Below are 22,249 nucleotides of genomic sequence, written 5' to 3'. Positions count from 1 at the left end.
ATGTGTTGCAGTTCCTTATCTGAATAACGTGTCGCATCGGCTGAAAAAAATCGGTAAACGCGCTGGTGTCACTGTTGTTTTTTCCGCCCCAGAAAAGCTTGCAAAGCTTTGTAAGCTGGTGAATACTCCAGCTGCAACTAGAGGAAGATGCACTGTGAAACACAGAACGCGCTTTGTACCTTGTGTTATTGGTGTCGTTTATCTCATTCCGCTTTCGTGCGGAATGGTATACATAGGGCAAACCGGAAGGTACCTTAATCACCGTTTAAGAGAGCACAATAACAATGTACACGACGTAGTTCAAGGACACCTCGGAATCCACTGCCGAGACTGCGGCTGCGTGCCAGTTTTTGAGCGTTGCGAGGTATTAAGCAAGCACAACTTGCAGGCCACGCGTGAGATAATTGAAGCTTATCAAATAAACAAGTTCGACGGTAAATGTGTAAGTTGCCCATCGGTTGCGTTGTTGCAAAAAGAGGTTGCGTATCTCGACTTTTTTAAGTTACATATGTATTTGTTTTTAGCCCATTCAACAAGAGACAAGAGTTTTGCTGAAATTGTATTGCAGTGGTTGTTCCTGCACCCTTCTACGCATGCCCAATTTTCTCATTTTTCACCTATATATGTACACCACTCCAAAAATAAATTTTTGTTGAAAGTCAGCGCTCTTTTCTGTCCTTGTTTTTTTCGCTTCCGTAGTTACGAAGTAACTACTTCTAGGTTGCGCTGTTCCTGCATTAAGTTTTGTTGCATGCTTTATGCAACAAAGGAGGAACAAAACGTTGATTTGCTGTGCTGTGTGGTGCATGTGTTCTTGTGCATTTACCTGAATTTCTCGGTAACTAGGGCACAGCACTTGATAATATTGTCATTTTAGACGTTGTCATATATCGAACTTTCACCCTCACATAATTTTTTATTTGACTTCAGAATCCCTTTAGGCAAATTGCCAGCAAAAACCGAGCGCGGCTTAGTGATGTAGCTATAGTTGCTAACCAGGCAAGATGGCAAACCTATGCGCTATTCTGCTCTCGTTGGGAGCATATGCAGTGATATGCTTGAGCTCGCAAAATACAACAGTTTTAACCCTCACGACATTAACACCTAATGATGCCTTCAAAGTTACTTTCTTTAGAAGCATTTATGCCTTACAGGCAAAACAAGCTTTACAGACATGTTGGTCAACATGCAGCACAAAGCAATCGCCGCAGCTTGATGTTCCAAGCTTCGCTGCTAGATGGAAGCATTTCACAGACAGTTAAATGCACAAATTCGTTCATAATTCTATATGTGAAATTATTCTGTCTTTGTCATGCGATCAACGTATCTTTTTCTGCACTATCATTTGCAATCAATCATTCAGAGTACATTGAACGTAGCAATGACGCGTGCTCGAGCACTTCGTAAAATACAAGATATCCGCCCTGCATGGTGTAATCAGATGCGCGCAGAAACACCGAGTGTAATATGCATATGTGGTTCCCAGGCAGAAAAAAAGATGGCACTCGGCGCTGAATTCGGGGCCGGATGGGACCATCGGTGCGCATCGTCATTCAACGCTCCATGACCAGCACGTTGCTCGGGATGGACAGAGAGGAAGATTCGAATGGGCCTGGCAAAATGTGTGGGCCATTTCCCCGCCCCCGCTTTCAGAGAAGTTTCGCAGCTTCGATTGAAGGCGCAGCGCTGACGGGTAAACGAGGCGATGCACGTAAGGCTGCGGCAGTGTGTACGAAGCGGTGGCCCGTCTCTTTCATAACGTCATACGAACCTCGAAGTTGCAGGAAATACTAGACGCACAACGGCTTTGAAACTTATGACGCTGTTATTACCGGAAACGTACAAATACCATACACACAGTCATTCGGATGGTACTTCATGGGATATCAAAAGTCGCTGCTTAAACTTCAATTAAACAAGATGAAATAAAGTTCAATCCGTCATGCGTAATCACACTTAAGTGACGGAACTTGCTGCTTTCCTTCAGTTGTGAACTGTGTCACGAATACACTAGTAGATAATGTGGCGCTGTTAAGCCGAAATGTTTCTATCTTAGCGCGCTCGCAAAGCAGCATTAGTGCTAGGATCTGCGTTATTATTTGCCAACCCTGAAATCATACTGACCACTGTGAAACGCTTACATTTAACGACAGTTGCATGGCATGAAAATGAGGCGGCCTAGAACCGTGCAGCACAACTTTGTTCTGCCCAGGAAGTTATTGTGAACTGAATGCTGTAGTTATAATTGAGACGTGTAGCAATCTGATTAGACATGCCAGTGGCACAGAGCATGTGCTTTTGATTCTCTCAACGGAACACAGTTCTTCCTAATCAATAATTTTTTTCGCTATCTGCAGTTTAAGCAAATTTATTGCTCTTTTTGTGCTCTCATTGTCTACGGTTAGTTAATCAAGTCCTTTACGAATGACTCTTTTCATGAATGCAGTTTTCTTCAAGATCAAATGTCACCAGAAGAGAATAAATGACATAAAACTTGGTGAATGCTCGAGCTTCGACTTCAGGATTAGGACGTGATGGCGTAACCAGGCCCAACGCGCGTCGCCTTCAGCCGGGCCACAAGAAAGGGGACATTAGCGCTCTCAACATTGGCCATTTCAAACTAACCTTGAATGTCTTCTATATATACAGTTGCGAAGTATCCGCTACGCTATGATTCTTCCTTTTGCGAGCTGGCGAAGTACCCTTCTACGTCTTGGTAAGGCGTCACGCGCACCTGCGCAGCTGAAGACTTTGTGGGCAGCTTCAAGCCACCTGCTCATAGTGCAATTCATATGTTTCAACGCCTGGTGCAATACGACAATTTTTCTACGCAATATTACGTGCGTAAAGAATACTCGTCACACAACAGATTTTTTTTTTTACAACGCAGTTCCAGGCAAGGGTGTGGCTCCATGTTGGAGCACCTTTGTGCCACCCAGGCAGACTGGTTTCGATTCTCACTTCAAACCGAAGATTTTTATTGTTTTTTATTTACATATATCTCGTATTTTCGCTCACGGACAACGTCGACCTTTCGCTCACACCCGACGACCTGCCGCGGACACTGACGCCGACACCGACTCTTCTGCGAAACGAGCTCTTTAGCGTTGCCACGTGAAAAAACAAAAAAGTGCGCAGGTGTACACCACGTGGCTCGTATGTGTAGATCTCGAAACAAAGAAGCAAGCACAAAAGTCACGCTGCACTCTTTGAGAGCGCAACTGGAGAAAAAAAAAGACTAAAACTCAGCGCCTTTAATTCATTTTGACTACCCCGTAGCAGAGCTTCGCAATTCCTTTTTCGCTTCAGTTCTAGCTTCCGTTCCTACCTCGCCATCCATTAAAGAAAACAAAGCACTAGCCTAATTAGAAAATCGAGATGATTGTTAATTAGTTCCGGTGCTTTCCTCTCGGCCTAATGGCGAAATTTTCTAAAGATGTCAGGAACAGAAGAGGGAGATATGTGCTATTATTTTTAGTTCGAACTTCTTTTCGCCACGGCTCGATTTGGAGCTTGTGATTGCCTCGCTTGTCAGGACACGGCGAGGAAGAAAAGCGAAGCGAAATACTAAGTAGCTTCAGCTCATTCTTCTTGCTTGCCCTTCATAACCGTAAGGTCCACATGCTTCAATAGGCAGCTTTAGCACGGCCACGGTAACTAAAGCAACACTGCACTGGCCGAAGCACACAAGTGATCACACTCTATCGTATAGGAAAAAAATTCATCGTAGAGAGCACCAGACCGTGATCGTGGGTACGTTTTATATGCTCAAATTCAGGATGAATCTACAAGAAAGTTGCATTGGCCAGAGATAAAACTGTTAAAGCTCGGGTCACACTTAAGAATGGTCCGAAGTAGCAGATTGAAGCGATATAGTTAAAGAGCACGTTTCGCAGAAATTTTGGTGTCAGCGTCGCTGGTTGTGAGCGAAAAATTGACGTTTTCTGGGAACAGAAATTCGAGAGATAAGAATGAAAAATTAAAAGTACATCTTTGGTCCGAGTGAGGATCGAACGCAGGTTGTGTCATGACAAGCAGGTGTTATACCACAGAGCTACGCCGGTAGCTCAATCAGCCTTCAAAAATGTTTTAAAAATGTCATGTACTCGAAGAAGTCTCCTTAATGCATGTATGTAATATTGCGTGAACGGCGGAGGGTATTTTAGAGGCGAAGCTTTTTATAACGGCACCCGTTCGTTCCTCGTAGCCGTTGTAGTGTGTAACAAGTATAACATTTTGACCACCAAGGTGGTGCCGGTAAGATATTTCTTCTGTGCGTTGTGCAACAATAAAAAATGGTGCTCAATGTACATGTCAATGGCTGCTAATGGGGAATCAGAGACAGGAGCATTCGGCTTTTAGTTAACGCGCACGCTGCGATCCCCATTAGCAGCCATTGGCATGTACATTGAGCACTATCTCACAAGAAACGGTTGCTACGTTATACTCGCTGTGAGTAACCCTCTTAGTTTTAGAAAGGTGTAGCGAGCGTTGAGCCGCAGTGCCATGAATACAATGAACTAGTATATACCATGAATGAACTCGATGTGGTTAAAGGTGGGAAGTAGATACGAAGCGCAAGCCGTAAGAAAGTAAAAGCCGAATTCTCCTATCTCTCATTTCCCATTAGCAGTCATTGGCATGTACATTGAACACTATCTGACAAGAAAAGGTTGCTACGTTATACTCGCTGGGCGTAACCTCCTTGGTTTTAGAAAGGTTTAGCGAGCGTTGGGCCGCAGTGCCATGAATACAGTGAAGTAGTATATACCATGAACTCGAGGTGGTTAAATGTGGGAAGTAGACCCGAAGCGCAAGCCGTAAGAAAGTGTGCGTGTGCCACCTCTCGTTTAGTCCTTGGAAAGTCCGCTGGGGGGCGGTGGTTCTTCTATATGGGGAATATATGATGAAAAGATGCGAGATGGTGGTACTTGGAGTATTGAATAGATGGACGAACGGACACACAGACAGATGCACGGCTGGACGCATGAACAGACGCAGGGGCGGATGCATGGATGAACGCAGGGACGGACGCACGAACAGACGCACGCACGGACGGGCAGATGGACGCATGGACGGACGGAAGCAAGAACGAATGAACGGACGAATGCTTCGCCCCCCTCTCCATCATTCACTCCGTGGATATGCTGCCAAGTTTTTTTGGCTCTCTTGATCCCAGAAAATCCCTGTCTCGAATATGGCAAACTGTGCGGAGCCTTCAGATGCCCACGCAACAGTTGTTCCATTTCCGAGTTTTGGCTATAAAGCAGGGTCGACCTGAAGTAGAGGTTGCAGAAGATTACTGCCACTCACTCGTAAGTATGTCCTCCTCACCGACATTACCTTCGTGTTTCGCCTCACCGCCATCCAGTGACGATCACCTCGACTTACAATTCACAATGCACAAACTCGACGCTGTGATTTCTGTGTCCCGACGCTCGTCCGCACCAGGGCCTGATGGAATTACTTATTCGGCTCTATATCACCTCAGCTAGGAAGCAAGGCAGGCTCTCTTGTCGTTCTACAACTCTACTTGGGAAACAGCGACAGTCCCAGAGAGTTGGAAATGCAGCCGCATAGTGGCCTTTATTGAAACCAGGCAAGTGTTCACCGGAGTTGTCTTCCTATAGACCCATTGCCCTAGCTAGTTGCATCGGTAAGGTGATGGAACGCATGGTGCTGGCAAGATTGGGATGGCTGCTGGAGAATAATGTCGGCTTACCAGATTTTTTAATGGCTTCCGTATGGGGTCGATCATCTGTAGACGGCGTTGTAGACCTAGTTTCTTCTGTTGAAAAGGGGTCAACAGAAGATCAGATTTGTAGGGGTCATTTTCTTGGATATAAAGGGCACGTACGATAGCGTCCATCATGAGGTCATCCTTGATGCACTTGAAGACATCGCCGTAGGTGGCTGACTACATGCATGGATAGTGAGCTATCTCAGAGGACGTACGATTTTTATGTCGACATCTGACGGTGACACGACCAGGCACTTCGTAAGCCGTGGAGTTCCGCACGGCACCGTCTTGAGCCCCATGCTTTTTAACATAGCACTCATTGGCCTTGAAGCTGCGCTTCCCGACGTTGTCAGAATCAGTGCTTATGTGGACGACATACGCATATGGGCATCTGGAGCAACACGACCACAACTTCGAGCAACGCTACAACAAGGCACATCAGTAATATCTAAGTACTTGCGTCGTCAGGGCCTAGAACTTTCAATAGCGAAATGCTCTGGATTGGCATTTACAAAGAAATCAATGGGGTGGTAGCTAATATTCGCTGACAGAGCAGTGATTCCCGCGGTCAAGCACCACCGCTATTTAGGGGTCGTCATTGATTGCAACCTGTCCTGGTCGAATCATGTGACTGCGCTGCGGAACAAACTCATCAGTTTTGTGCATGTTACTCGTGTTATAGCAGGACTGAAATGGGGCCCTTCAGAGAAAAGTGTTCTGCCGTTGTACAAGGCATTGTGTATGGGTTATATACAGTACAGCTCACATGTACTTTCTGGCATGGGTGCAACATGCCTTCGTACTTTAGAGAGCCTTCAGGCACGAGCACTGAGAACATGCCTAGGCCTGCCACGGTGCACGTCAACCTCTGGCACTATAAAGGAGTCCCGCACCTACCCTATACAGGTTTACACGTCCTGGGAGCCTCTTCGAGTGCACCTTCGTCTGCTGACCCGACATGCACATCACCCGTTGTCTTCGGTACAAGCGGACCGACCAGGCTGTACCTATTCGCGATGCCTCGATACGCATAGAACATAATCCCTTCAGGCTTTGCGCCTGCCGTAATCCCTGCAGTGCCTCCATGGACATTGACTAAACCGTGTGCCTTCACATACGTGTAATTTCGTATAAGTCGCATGTTTCTTATATTACCCTCAAGCAACTCACCTTGGCACATTTGGATGGCTGATACAGCGACTCTGTGCACATCTACACCGATGGATCCGTAACTTCATCCGCCTCAGCTGCAGCCTTCGTGATCCCTCAACTCGGTATTTCCCGACAGTACAAATTAGATCACAGGTCATCTTCGACAGCTATAAAGGAAGCCATAAAATTTGTGAACGACCAAGCACCGCGTTAATTGACGATTCTGTCCGATGCAAAATCAGCGCTTCAAGCTATCCATTCTTGCTCAAGAAAAAATCGCCCGCAGCTTCCCTCGGGGGAACACTGAGGAGGATGCGGAGCATATAATTGGTTAACGGGGTGTTAAATTGCGACTTACTTGGGTCGATGGCTAAATTGGTTAACGTGGTTGTAGGAGGGGGTGTTAAATGAGTGAACACGTACACACGTATGTGAAAGGGCGGCGCTGGTCGAAGGGACGTCGATCATTGTGTTTGTGGATTCGTTGGAATTCATTTCACCGCGACCTTGGACGTCGACGCGCCGTACAAACCAACCGACGAGCGGCAACTGAGCGAGCGAGCGCCGACCTTGAGTATATATACAGCGCGACGGCGCATGCACTGTCAGCTGTTGAATGTTCTCGAAGCGCGACGGCGCATGCGCGTCCACTGGAGAATCAGGAGAATTGTAGAATGTTCTCGAAGGGGAGAAGCGCGCGCGGCACAGATGGTGGGTGATGGTGCATGCGCGCGTCAGCTGTCGAATGTTCGAGAAGGGGGAGAAGCGCAACGGCGCATGCGCGCGCGTCAGCTGCCGATGTTCTTGAAGCGTGACGGCGCATGCGCTCTACATTATACAGCTAGCGAATGTTCGTGAAGAGGAGAAGCGCACGCGGTGTGTAGAGGAGGAAGGGTGCACAGATGGTGGAGGAGTGAAGCGCGCGCGGTGTGTAGAGGAGGAAGGGATGCACAGATGGTGGAAGAAGGAGGAGGAAGCTTGCGGATGGCGCCGCACTACAAGCCTCGAGTATTAGATGCTCCGCATCGAAAAGCCGATTTTACGCGTTAGCGTTAGGAATCGTCCAAGCATTTGACCTAACACACAGGAGTGGTCACTTGATTACACTCCAATAGATTCCGGGACACTGCGGCCTAGTTGGCAACGAAATAGCCCATAACAAAGCAAGAGCGGCAGTATATAACGCTCCTATGTACGTCAAAGTACCGTATTCGCGAAGTGACGTCAACACATTGATGAGATTGCTCATTCGCAATTGCGCTGCTACTTACTGGTCGCTACCAGATCATCGGAACAAGCGTCTGCGGGAAACAGACCCCGGTATGACTTTTCGTCTTCCGGCTAAAATGAGCCGAAGACATGCTAGTATACTGCCCCGGATTCACCTGGGCGTCGCCTTCACTCGTCACTACACCCACCTATTCGGCCGTACGGACAGCCAGAATTATGAGCGCTGCCAAGTTCGCGAAACTTTAGCTCACATATTTTGTGACTGCGCATTATACGTGGCACAAAGAAAAATGCTAACTACAACGTTGGCAAGCATCGGACGAATGCCATTAACTGAAAGCCACATAATGTCAGCAATGAACGACCTAACAGTGTCAAAAACTGCTACAAAGGCTATTTTAGGCTTTATCGAAAGCACTGGACTATATACTAGACTGTAGGGTACTATGCTAAGCGGCTACTGCACATACGCGCCACCTCTTCTTGTCCCAATCATCATCTTTCAACCCTCTTTCCTTCCCCCTTCCCTTATTTCCTGTGTAGAGCAGCAGGCTAAAGCGAACTAGCTCAGGCCGACCTCTCTGCCATCTAAAAGTGAAAGCCAATAAAAGTGAAAGGGACCAAGAGTGCTTGCAGAACAACCTAAATTCTCTCTCCGATTGGTGCCATACCTGGTCGATGGAGTTAAACATTAGTAAACATTAGTAAATCGGTCTATATGCGGATCTCAAATAAAATTACCCCTTTTGCATCACGCTACACCTTAAATAATAATCCGTTGATTTAAGTGAGCAATTTTAAATACTTGGGAGTCAATATTACCAATAGACGGTCGTGGAGTAACCACATTGACGACGCTTGTTCCTCCGCCTCTAGAAAACTAGGGTTTCTTAGACACAAACTAAAAAACGCGCCAACTCAGATCAAACTTCTTGCATATAATACATTTATTCGACCCCGTCTAGAGTAAGCATGCGTAGCCTGGGACCCGTATTTTAAAAAGGATGTTTATAAACTTGAAATGGTCCAGAGGAGAGCGGTAAGATTCATCTATAATGCCGATCACAATCTTGATTCACCTTCATCACTTATGGCTACTAACAACATTCCGCTCTTGAAACAGCGTAGAACTATCGCCAGACTCAAGTTTCTTTTCCTGCTTCGTAATCATCAGTTTAATATCGATCCCAGTAAATGCACCTCTCCCTCTTCTTCCAGGAAAACCATGCATGCTCACAATCATTATCTGACACCTTACTTTGCACGTACTAACCTTTTCAAACATTCCTTCTTTCCGAGAACCATTAGCGAATGGAATGCACTGCCTTCAAATGTTTTTTCTGAACGTGGCATTCCCGACTTTGAAAACTACATGTATCTTTTAGTGTAATCAACACTGTTGATATTTCAATGCTAGATTACCTCACCTTATTATTTCAACTGTGTAGCCTTACTTTTTTGTTCTTGAAACTGTTTCTAGAAGTTTGTTCGCTTTTTTTTTCTAGATATGTATAACTGAACATCCTATTTAGTATGACTTGTTTTTCAGTAGCTTTGTGTATTCTAACTTGCTGTATAACTTGTTCGCTTTTTTCGCTATGCTGCCTTTTTGTGCCCCTCCTGCCTGGTCTAAGTTCTGGAGTATGTAATAAATAAATAAATAAAATAAATAAAAATAATAAATTCTCACTCACTCACACTCACTGAGTGAAAAATTCGTAAAATCCCACCAGGCGTTAAGGGATCTGAATTGTTCAAGGGGGGCGTAGTTTAAATCTAATAAAAATTATAATCATATCTCGGGCTTAACGTCACAAATGCACAATATAATTATGAAAGACGCCTTAGTGGAGGGCTCCAGAAATTTCGACCACCTGTGGTTCTTTAACGCTCATGGGCCTACAGCATTTTCGCCTCCATCGAAAATGCAGCCACCAAAGCCGGGATTCGACACCGTGACCTTTGGCTTAGCAGTAGAGTACCAAAACCCCTAGACCACCGGGGCGGGGCATGGTTCAAAGCGGCCCACCCATTACAAAGTGTGTCTCTATGATACATCTATAGGGACATGACTTTTGCGTAGAATTGTTTTTTTCTGGAAACAGTTACAATCACTGGCGTGTATTTGTGGTAGAACACATGACTGCCAGGCAGGTTTGATTGTGTTTCGAACCTCCGACTTTTAGTCTTTGCACCCTTCGGAATGATTTGCCCATGAGAAACCCCGCGACGCCAGTACCAACGCCAGTACATTCAACTCTATTCCGTCAATAGTGGTGAGTGTGTTGGAGGCTCAGATGCAGATGGATCTGCTTGTAGAAATGGTGTTCAACTGCGCTAGCTGGCTCATGGCTAGCACTGGTTCATAAACTCATGGGGCCTCTCATGCATTCTTAAGAAAACTTTTTGCTGCGTTAGGTGCACAAAGCTAAAAGCTTTGAACGCCTAACGCAGCAAAAAGCAAATCATGTTAGGTACACAAAGCTGAAAATTTTGTGTACCTAACACGATTATGTACTGCCTCCAAGATTGAAGACACGTCGGCTGATGCACAGCCTCACTGATCGAACCCTCCTATGACCAGGGCAGCAGGGCATGTGAATACGTCAGTAGGTGACATCACGTTATGAGGCGTCACAGTGACGTCGTAAGGACGTCACCTTGACATCACACATTTTAGCAATCTGTCAAGTCATGATGACGTCGTGACTTAGAACAAACTTTATATTATCCAGCCAGACATTAAGCAACGCATCTATAGTATTGGCATGCTCTACCAAGTACATAAACGCCCATTTGTCTTCTAATTCGACATCACACATCCATATAGACGCTACGGTTAACAAAGAATTTATCAAAGTGGTCAAAAAACTTAAATTGATCGAATGCCGCATCGAAAATGCTCGCTCACAACTCTGGTACGTTCTACAATTGAATCCGCATCACTGACGTGGAATACGCGTTTATAACTTGGAATCTTTACAGAACTGAGCTGCTCAATGGATCACCAAAAACTACTCGCGAACATCAAGTATAACAGAAATTAAATCTTCATTTAATCTTGTTCCTCCAGAAAAAACGTAGAATGGTTACGCTGCTTTCATTTTTTTATAATATTTCTCATAACGTGCCACCACGCACTGGTTTTCATATCAAAACAGCCTGCCGTGTATCCTTAGGACTTTATCATCAACTTAATGTGGAGCCCATCTGCACCCGCTCTAATCTTCTCTTTAACTCCGCGCTACTGCTTGTCATTCGTTACCGGAATGGGCTTCTTACTCATATTGCAAGTATTTCTCATCTTAATGCATTCGTAAGTACCCTGAAATGTTTTTAAGCTTAAAATTGTACAAACGGGTTACGCTTACCAGGTTAACCTCCCAGCGTTTGCATTTCATCTATCTCTGTCTAAACTTTCATCTATCTCTTTTTAAAGCCAAAGTTCCTTTTTTCAACCGTTTTCTTCATACAATACACATTCAATGCAATACGTTATTCCCGCTATGCTGTTTTAATGGTTCTTCTTATTTTTGTGTATGCCCCGCCGCGGTAGTCTAGTGACTAAGGTACTCGGCTGCTGACCCGCAGGGCGCGGGTTCGAATCCCGGCTGCGGCGGCTGCATTTCCGATGGAGGCGGAAATGTTGTAGGCCCGTGTGCTCAGATTTGGGTGCACGTTAAAGAACCCCAGGTGGTCTAAATTTCCGGAGCCCTCCACTACGGCGTCTCTCATAATCATATAGTGGTTTTGGGACGTTAAACCCCACATATCAATCAATCATTATTTTTGTGTAGCGCAGCATTTATTTTTTGTCCAAGCATTTGTAAATGTCAGAGATGTTTTCACGGCTGTTATTTCAAATATTTGTGCTTTTTTCATGATACATATTCATGTTGCTCCAACACAAGTACTGTAATGTTTTTCTTTATCTTTATTGCTTACGTCTGTTTGTTAATGAATTGCGTTCTGCTACATTATTTATGGTTCTGTCATTCGTATATGTAATGCGTTCGGGCCTTTGTGGTACTTAAAAAATGAACATGGCGTTGACACCACGCCATGGTGTTTTTTATATATAACTGGTATTCGCCCCGCCGATGGGGGACGCGAACCAGTTTTCGCGCTTCATGTGGTATTTAAGGTTCTCGCCCTAACTGCTGAGGTTAAAGTTACAACACCAACATTCTGGACGCCCCACAAAGCGTAGTTGTGTCCTTCCTTTCTTTTCGGGGCGTCTTGTGGGCTGGCACTGTAACTTTAACCTCGCTATTACTGCCGGTTCGAGCAGCAGAACTGAGGGACGAAAGCGGCGTCTTTCGCTGGAACGTCATCCGCAAAAGCAACATTCTTAAAGCGTGGCCGCCAGCAACGGCGCGCAGGTGAAGTTAGTAACGGAGGCCACGGTTGTAAGATACGAGACACTTCTTCACATTGCACTCAGCTGTTTGTCGTCATGACAAGCATTACAATCCAGCTGCACAACTTTCAGTACCTATGTATCATGAAGGAAGAAAAACAAAGAAGGGAGCATTGCGTCACACGAGTTAGGCCCACCTAGTCGGTTCAACACGTGATCAAAACGTCAGAGCTTGCGGTAGGTTTCAGTATACTCTCGGTGCTGTTCCGTCCATGAACCACCTGCGTGAGCTGGCCAGCCTGCGCCGAACCAGCCCGTTTCAGATTAAAAGCTACCGGGTACCGTACTCCGAAGTATCGGCAAGTCTCGCTACTGATGTGTCACAAAATGTGACGTGTTGGGCGGACAACGCTGGCTTCAAAGCGGCGCGGCTTGCCAAGGAAGCCTGCGTGACGTCACGCTCCCTCTTTTTTTTTCCTCCATGTTCTATACTTATTGCGCCTCGCGTACATACATATATAGAGTTCCCACAGTTCAGTGAGCAGCGGGAGCATTACGTTGGAGGGTACCGCGGCGCCACCAGAAGTACCGAAGATAACGTAGTTCCTTTCCACGCCCGCACTTTCGGCGAGCTCGCGAGGGCGGAGCAAGGCGAATATTCTTTCACGTATTTTAAGTCTTCTGCTGTAACAACCATGCAAAAATTACGACATCGCCGACGATAATGTCGGTCCTTGTTAACCATGAAGTTTTCACCGAATTCCGAAGCCAGGGGCGTAGCCAGGGGATGGAACACCGGGCCCAAACCCCCTCCCAACAATTTCTTTACCATGGCATTAAGAGCGGGAAATGACGATTTTAAAGGGGTGCCCTGTCCAAAATATTGGAGGTGTCCCCCTTCTTCCTTTCCAAAAAAAAAAATCTCCGAACCTATTCAGCTTCTTTTTAATGCGAAAGCCTCTTGAGTCTCTTGAGTCAGGAGACTTGGGAGATTTGTGAGATTCAACGGTCCTTCTCGATATTTTGACAATAGCAAAAATGCAGTATATGTAAGTCAGAAGTCACGTGATGGTGGAACAGCTATAGACTAGCGATGATTATACTCGTGTGTGTCTGTAAGTTGCAAATTACACTAGCAAGTATCATTATAGTTTTAATAGCACATAGTCGATATCTATCAAAGTTACAGCCCTATTGATGGATAGACGTGTTGTTCCTAACACTCTAGCTTAGCCTTGTTCAAAACCCGCTCCTCTGCGTCAACACGTAGTTTCAATCTTCGCGATTAGACGATACATGGTGGCATTAGCTAACTTTAGAGGAAGGCGAGTTTTCTCGCAATTCTTTAAAACACAGATACTCCAACTGCGGATGTAAATTTTTTTCAAGACTACACGAACTTAAATTTAATGACAGGCGCAATGCTCTCTCTTTTACCTCTGCCTCATGATTATTTTTAGGCCTCCGAAAAATCAGTAAGGTCTTTCTAGTACTTTTTGTGTCTTGTGAAATCCAATTTGTTTTGCCAAGTCGTTGCTACCTTCTTTCTTTCGATTGTTCATTTTTTTGCAGTCGCGCCTGGAGAAATAGTTTCCACCGGAGCAGACGAGTTTATAATCGAGAACACCATTACGACAAAAGTTCAATGTCCAAGCCTCCTGGTCCGCCAAGCAAAGCCCATCATCAATCTGCTAGACGTCCACTAAGACGAATTATCTCGAACGACGGGCTCGCCTTGAGCGCGACATACACTCCCAAGCAGTTCTGTTCGCAAAGCCTGTAAACGATGTACGTACGACCGAGTAAGACTGCTTGCCTTTTCCTCCGCAACTGCTGAAGCGAATATCATGTGCAGTGCAAGACAAATGCAAGCAAGTGTTGAAAATATTACGAACACTTACCGCTTCTTGAACTAGAGCGGCTCCTCAAAGGCCCAACTTGAAGGCTCCTTTGATAAGGTTAGCTCACTCACTACCAATCAGTCTAGTGGGCTGAACGTTTTCGGGCGAGACAAAAAGAAAAATAGCAAATATGAAGACCTGCCTGTCGCCAGTACATGCTTTTACGATTTTAGATATCAAGTACAAGACAGGCGTAAAAGAGAAAGACTGAAGAACTTGCTATACCAGCATTTTGTTATGGTGACTATATATGGTAATCTCGCGTTTCAAAAGCGAACGAAATTTTAAAACCAACACATTTAGTCCTAAAACTTCTTCAAAGTGTTTAATGTAGATTTTTTATTTTGGCCAATTGTTTTTCAGTACCATGTAATAAAGTCGTTTCCTCAAGTACAGTGTAACACTGTCCTCGACTAAGCTGCAACCGTTACAAAGTATCTGTTTACAACATGCTTTGCGATATCAATTTAACCGTTATGCTAACGTTAACCACTGCTTCAAAATATCTGTTCACAGCACGCTTTTGATAGCATTTTATAGCCATGTTTTATTTCAAATGTACGTGCATCACAGTACATTTAGTTTTGCTCACCGTATTGTATTTAGTTGTATTTGCCATCATCATCAATGTTTGCAGCTGCGCAGGTGCACGTATTGCCTTACTTACGGTACCTTTTATCGCGAAATTAACACTACAGACGGACAAGCGCAATGTATTTCCGACAAGCGCGCTGAATTTCACGCTAAAAGCTACTGTAAGAATGAACCAACTTGCCCAACATGTCACTCTACTGTATATTTCCTTATGTACGCCTTGATAGAACGCTAAAAAAATACTTGAGAAACAGTCAAGCTGGTCCTTCTTAGGAGTTCAACGTGGCCTTCTTAACTGATGCTTTAGGTTTTGGTTCGTAGCCACGTCCCTAGGAATCCCTCCGAGTGAGTGAGTGAGTGAGTGAGTGAGTGAGTGAGTGAGTGAGTGAGTGAGTGAGTGAGTGAGTGAGTGAGTGAGTGAGTGAGTGAGTGAGTGAGTGAGTGAGTGTGTGCGTGAGAGTGCGTGTGTGTGTGTGCGTGTGTGTGTGTGTGTGTGTGTGTGTGTGTGTGTGTGTGTGTGTGTGTGTGTGTGTGTGTGTGTGTGTGTGTGTGTGTGTGTGTGTGAGAGAGAGAGAGAGAGAGAGAGAGAGAAGCGTTGCCTTCAACTTCAAGCGAAAGACAAGTAAAGACGCCCTTGACTGAACTCTGAACGCGCGATCCAGTGCATACATATACGAGGTAGACAATGAACGGTTGTGCAGCACGAGCAGTTTTTTTTTTTTTTCACTAAAATATTTCACCTGCGATGGCCTTGCGAACCGAGGGAGAAGATGAAAGCGACAGTTTTGCGGGTGTCTTCCTGCGGTGGTACGAGAAGCGAGCATACGCAGTTGGGGTGTGTACAGCACCACCACCGACGCCAAAGCGCCACATTGTGCGGCTAAGAAATGCTGCGCATTCAAAAGGCTTCACTACGTACAAATGTAGTCGGCACTGAGCAACGCCGACTAAATTTCAAGGCCGAAAGGCTGCCGCAGTGACGTCAGTGGTTGGGGGCACAGTTTCCCAACTGAGCATGCTCAGAAAGACTTTTTTCCACATCTGTTATTCGACCCAATCTAGCCGCAGCAGCTGCGAGAGCGGGAGCGTTGGTTCTCCTAAAACGTGAACGAAACACGGGCTTTCCGCCGCGTTCGCGGCGTAACTGCGCCCCCACCCTCTGACGTCCCTGCGGCAGCCTTTCGGCCTTGAAATTTAGTCGGCGTTGCACCGAGCCAGCTAGTGTGAGTGCGTCGCCGGGGCAAGTGAAACAAGTGCCGCATCGATTTAGTGTCATAGAAAATAATGTCTGCTGGAGCAAAGTATGCAGTCCGCATTGTGTCCTTCACTCCATGCCGCAACCTCTGCAGAACCTCTAGCGTGAAGGCGAGCATTGGTTCGAGGCAGACGGAACCAACGTCAGGCTGCTGGTGCAGTGCCACTTTGAGCACGGTGAAAATCCGCAGTGCGAGACGTCTCGTTTTATATAGTGACCTAGAATAGGGGAGTGTCTGCGCTTGTGCTTGTCTTTTTCCCGCCCGTGTTTTCTACCGCGTAGTACTCTTAGATCATGTATCACCAACTGGCCCAATCGTCCACCTTGAGTATCTATAAAGTGCCACGTGAATACACGGGAGGAGCGAGGACCTTTTGCGGTGAACCTCCGCACAGTGGCGTTGCCACGGCGGAAGCAGTAAGGCCTTAGGAAGCAATGTTGCACATAGCTTTACCATTTGTCGGGCCCCATCACGTGGTGTATAATGACGTCAAATATTCAATTTTCCCGTGGTGAAGCCAACTTTACGGACGCGATGGTGTGGCACTCACGCCGACTTGTTTCCGTTAGTTCCATCGTCATTAGTTTATTTTTTTTTTCAAACAGAAGAGCCGCTGTGAAAGATGTTTAATGACAAAAGTCAGTTTGTCAGTGATCGCCAGCGTAACCACATGCGCAGTGGTCTTTTGGGGACAATCACTGACCAGCTGACTTGGACGGTCAAAATACACCCACCTGATCGGCGATCATACGTGCTTGATACCTCAGCCAAATGTACTTGAAGATAAATAGTCATGCCTTCCGCCCAGGTGAAAAAAAACTGTGAGCATGCTGAAAATAACCACATCATTTTGCATTGCAACTTACCGCGCGGTATTCGACCGTAGCGTACATCAGAAAGCAGGCGGGATCGGCCTTCACTTTAATATTCTCTGTGCACGCCACTCGATAAATGAACACACATTCGGTTAGAGCCATATACAGACTCACAAAGAGCATTGTGCATTCGGTTCACTTATGGTACCAGTGAATTCATTTAACACTTCAATTGCCTAAATCATATTCAAGTCACACTCAATCGTGTAGTTCACATTTTGTGAAACTCAGTCTCCTTAAGTCCACTTATTAAACCTTCGGTTCACTTTAATTCTCACTTCGTTCACCTAATTCACATTAACTTTGGTTGACTTTAATTCTCACTTTGTTCACCTAATTCACATTAGCTGTTCTATGTTCTATGCCCTGTGCTGCCCCGAGATTGGCGAAACGCCGTAAAACTGATTTACACGTCACCTCGTCCACGGACGCGAAACCTTTCTAAAGCCATAGAGAGTGTAATCTTGCTCAGCGCGTGCGAATGAGTCTGTCATGTCGTCCGCGCCAGAACATCGTGCCGTATTTGCCTCCTGTGCTCTAAGAGTGGCTTCAGTGTGCAGCCGTTGAGCATAACGGCGGACCTATGTGCCGCGTCAAAGCGATGAGCGTCTGCTAAGCCCCTGATATTTTGGCCGCTATTTGACAAGGTTGTGGCAATTTGGCTGAATTTGAATACCACTTCACAACAAGATGCGTTGTAGTACACCGCTCTGTAAGACGTCATGAATAGCGGCCACGTATTTTGCATTAGTGTTTAGGACAACGACGTCAGAAACTGCACTTGAGAGGCATTCTGGGATCGCCAGCCGTTCTCCGCAGCAACTGTAGCACAATTTTTTCTGTCGGGAAAGACGAACTAGCCCAAAACCTCCCTCTGCTCACTGTTCACTAGAAAACTGGTTAATATAGGTTAACAATTGTCAAATTTATACACGTAGACATACTCGTCGCAACTGGTTCAAAAGTATGGGTTGCGACAACACCACCTAGAACCTAGGTGGTGTTGGTTGCATGTAGGCGTGCTCGGCCGGCACGCTAGACCTGACTTGGTAGGGCGCTATGTGGGACTTATCACAGCGCAGGTGGGTTGCATTGCTCGCGGTCTATGTACTTCCAAATATTTTTCACTCTTACCTTAAAGTTAGGTTGACCTCACTGGAAGTGCGAGAACAGCCGGTGATAAGTTTGATATCAAGCGACGGCTGTTTTTCTGGTCTCAGTTGTAAAATACTGTGAAGCCATACTTTGCTCACATGCCAAACGCATGGCAGTGCAACAGTACGTTGCCTCTGCTTGCGCTGACGCCGCAGAACTAGCAAACCCAGTGACCGAAACATTACAGCAACGCGTCATGAATGCGAAACACGCGTCCAGACACTAGCGCACAACACTTAAACATTCGCCGCTACAGCACGTGCCACGCGAATATTAACGCCGTAACTGAAAATGTGTGACTAAAAATAGTGGAATGATCAGAGTTTTCTACTTGTGATTATTAACATACTTTTCTGTCTACAAGATGGGGAGACACAAACAGCGACATTGATTTTGTTTTGTGTTTCTTTTGTACAGAATGATCAAGGGCGTATTCTGAAATCTTTTTCGGGAGGAGAGAAGCCCAGTTCTTCTGAAGTGGTGGCCGGACAGGCAGATGTGGTGGAGTGTCATTTTGGGGCTTGTATGCCATGGCGAAAAGAAAGTAAAAAATTCGAAGGGGCATGGCCCGGTGCAGCCATCACTTCTGGCCCACTGAAAAAGCTTCCTGAAAGAATTCACCGATTACACAAGACCTTTGGAAACGCACCTCACGGACATTAAATAAGTCTACTAGACGAAATAATTGCAGAACGTGCGCACGCAACATACACGCAGCTTTGGACGAGCACACAGACTAGCACATCCATAGAAACAAATGCTGGCGCACGCGCACAGGTTGAGATTACGAACCAGCTCCAACGTAGCATTCCTAAAGCATAAGCACGAGCGTAGCCGTTTACGAACAGGAATGCACAGAACGTAGCCGACGCTAACGATGAGTCTCCTATAGCGTCTCAACAGCATAGCACTGGAAAGGCAGGACAAGATACCCGAGAACCTACGGCCCTTATCGTATAGTAAGTAGAACGAATACTGCAGCAAATTGTACGATGAATTTGCATTACAAATATGTCGCGCTGTCTTCTGGGAGTGCTTGTGTCGTGGCTGAAGGGCGCAGCTTTCTGGAGTGATGGTGTATGACCCGTAGGACGGTGTGAAACACTGCTGCGAGTAGTAGAGGCCATCGACTGCACACAAATTACGGTGTTGAGCAGAGTGTTATTATGGACCATGGTGTTATGGACGGTAGGCCTCAGGGCACCGACAGGCCTGAAGTAGAGTGGCAGACACAGTCAGCAACGAGACAACAAGCGAGGCGCTGAATGTCATCTGAGGGGGGTCAAGGCGGAGCGCTACACTCTAAAAGAAATATCGAGTAAAAAGGGTGTCTTTTTGTCCCACAACAATAATCGTGCAGGCCTTGCGTGAACTTCTTTTCTTGAAAACTCTGCGCTGGCCACTTTCCTATCGAGATTGCAATGTAACCCTGATAATGGGCATGTCGATCGTGACCTGAATGTACCGGGCGCGGGGCGATAGCGCTAGGATGGAACGCAATATAGATGATTATTGTTGTGGGACAAAAAGACACCCTTTCTACTCACTCTTTATTCAGAGTGTACACGATTCATCGAGCGTATACCAGATAGCAAAGGCTGCTGCAGAACTGAAATGACAAGCAGGCAACTGATAATCCCCTGCCAGCACAAGATTGCAGCACCCGTAGCGAAAAGTCAGTACATTTACGTACAGTTGACCACGTGCAAAGCCAGAATGGCAGGTTTCTTGGGGTGAAGGACGCCCAGTAGTCCCGAGGCAGGATGGAGAATACCATCGGACGCTGAATTTCAGCTCTGTCAAACATGGCTGAACGGGTGCACGAAAATTCATCGTGTAGACTGAAACGATAAACAATCGTTTCGCTGAAATCGCGAACACAAGTTCGCTGTACAGCCCGGAAGAGCTCGATGCACTTACGCAAAGTGAATGAAATACAGGTTTACACACACAAATTTCACATTTCGAGAGGTCGTAGGCGCTGAGCGTTCTGCATGTGGAACATGACCAGGTGCAGAAACATGTACCTGATGTCTGATGAGAAACATGTACCTGATGTACCTGATGTATTTGATGTGAGTACCGCCTGATCAAAGACTAAAAGAAGAGAAAAGCGCGTACTTACCGTGATAGCATTTTCGTAAGCAAGAGACAGGGTTGGCATCACGTTCAGCGACCAAAACACGGTGGGACACGAAATAAGCGAGATATGGAAGGAAGAAAAAACAAGGACATACTCTAGCCCCAGCGCGCTGGCCACGCTACGGACGGAAAGCAACGTTCATTCCTCAGTGAAAACCTTCAAGTGTGAAACTAACATTCCGCATGTCATTCACTTTCCCGACATTTCGAATTATGAACGTGAAGGAATGACCTGCGCAACGGGCCGATATCCTTGTCGCAAGCCGGAAAGGACTGCTGTTAGCTGTTGCCTTCGAAGTGTTTGCTATAGCCCCGCCTAATGTCAGCTGCGCCTCAACAACCCATCCAGTCCTTCCCGCTTCCACCATGGAGACGACCCCATGTGGCCACGGCACGTCGTACCAAATTTAATGCAACTATACTGCGCCCATATGGCCAATCAGGTTAACAACTAGCGGGTTTTACAGCAAACAAAAGTTAATGGCCGTGTCACGGCATAGGTATGTGCGTAGCTCACCTCAAAGAGTTTCCAAAGCTAGAAGCTTCCGCGTTGATTGAAAGGGTTGTTCCACGAGCTCTTCGTTGCCTAGGCTCGACCTACGGGTTTGTGAAGAGGCATAATAGAAGTCAACGGCACTCAGGCACAACTTGATTGAAATGAACGCCGCAACAGCTAAACTGTTGTGGTGTGATGCACACGGCGTAATGACCCTCACTTGAGAAGGGCTTGAAACAGCTACCAGAGATATATGACGTACGGCACGTACGCTTGATCGACACGCGCGCGAAACGTACAGCCTCCCCCGACAATGCAATGGGACGGGTTCCCAGTGGCCGTTTTTAGGGGCGAAGCTCCTTAGGGCGTGAGCTGTGCGTCCCCTGTAGCCTGTATGTAGCCACCTCTAGTTTAGTTCTTGCAGTGTTCACTAGATGGCGGTACCGTCCCCTGTATGTAGCCACCTCTAGTTTAGTTCTTGCAGTGTTCACTAGATGGCGGTACCGTCTCCTGTATGTAGCCACCTCTCGTTTAGTTCTTGTAGTGTTTACTAGGTGGTGGTACTTGTAGCTGATGATGAAAAGATGCAAGATGTTATAAACTAGAAAGCGGTACTTGTAGTTGATGAAAGACGCGAGATCTTATAAAATAGGAATGATGTCACATATGGCGCGTGTCATTGGTTGAAGGCAATCGTTCGATTTAGTGCGGCGACGTACGCTAGGGGGAGCGATGTAATAAAATCGAGTGGGCAAAATGTACAGAGGATTCATGGTTTACCAGGTTTACCTCCGAAGCTTCGCCCACTCATCATCATTCACTTCGTGGATATGGCGGAATTTTTGAAGCTAGCGTCTACTGCAAGTACATCGAAATGCCCGCTACCAAAAAAAAAGAGCGTTGTTTCCGTGGATACACCAAAAGGTCAGTTTTGTCCACCGATCTTGTGGACGATCGGTTGCGCTGACACTTCGGTGACATCACTGGGAAACAGTTGAGTTGTACATTGCGGGCGCTGGCTTCGCCACTGCGACGTTCCATGGGGCAAACTGAGAAGTACCACCATCTAGTAAACACTACAAGAACTAAACGAGAGGTGGCTACATACAGGAGACGGTACCACCATCTAGTGAACACTGCAAGAACTAAACTAGAGGTGGCTACATACAGGGGACGGTACCGCCATCTAGTGAACACTGCAAGAACTAAACTAGAGGTGGCTACATACAGGCTACAGGGGACGCACAGCCCACGCCCTAAGGAGCTTCGCCCCTAAAACAATGTTAAAGGGGTACTGACACAAAATATCGCGGCCGAGATAACCTGTGGGATCTATTTCCGTGAACAT

The 22,249-nt window shown here is 46.3% G+C and overlaps 1 long non-coding RNA gene across 1 annotated transcript in view; it reads right to left on the bottom strand.

Moving 5' to 3' along the window:
• Positions 1-21,241, bottom strand: part of LOC142790213 (uncharacterized) — a 61,367-nt gene extending 40,126 nt beyond the window's left edge. The window contains exons 1-2 of the long non-coding RNA XR_012889400.1: positions 21,122-21,241; positions 20,923-21,002 (exon numbers count right to left, since the gene is read on the bottom strand). This is a non-coding gene — a long non-coding RNA (uncharacterized LOC142790213). The remainder of the gene's footprint in view (positions 1-20,922; positions 21,003-21,121) is intronic.
• Positions 21,242-22,249: the final 1,008 nt, after the last annotated feature.

Source organism: Rhipicephalus microplus, unplaced genomic scaffold, assembly GCF_043290135.1.
Source record: "Rhipicephalus microplus isolate Deutch F79 unplaced genomic scaffold, USDA_Rmic scaffold_82, whole genome shotgun sequence".
Classification (NCBI taxonomy): domain Eukaryota; kingdom Metazoa; phylum Arthropoda; class Arachnida; order Ixodida; family Ixodidae; genus Rhipicephalus; species Rhipicephalus microplus.
Note: the sequence above shows the minus strand (reverse complement) of the source record. Positions and strands in the feature narration are given on the sequence as shown.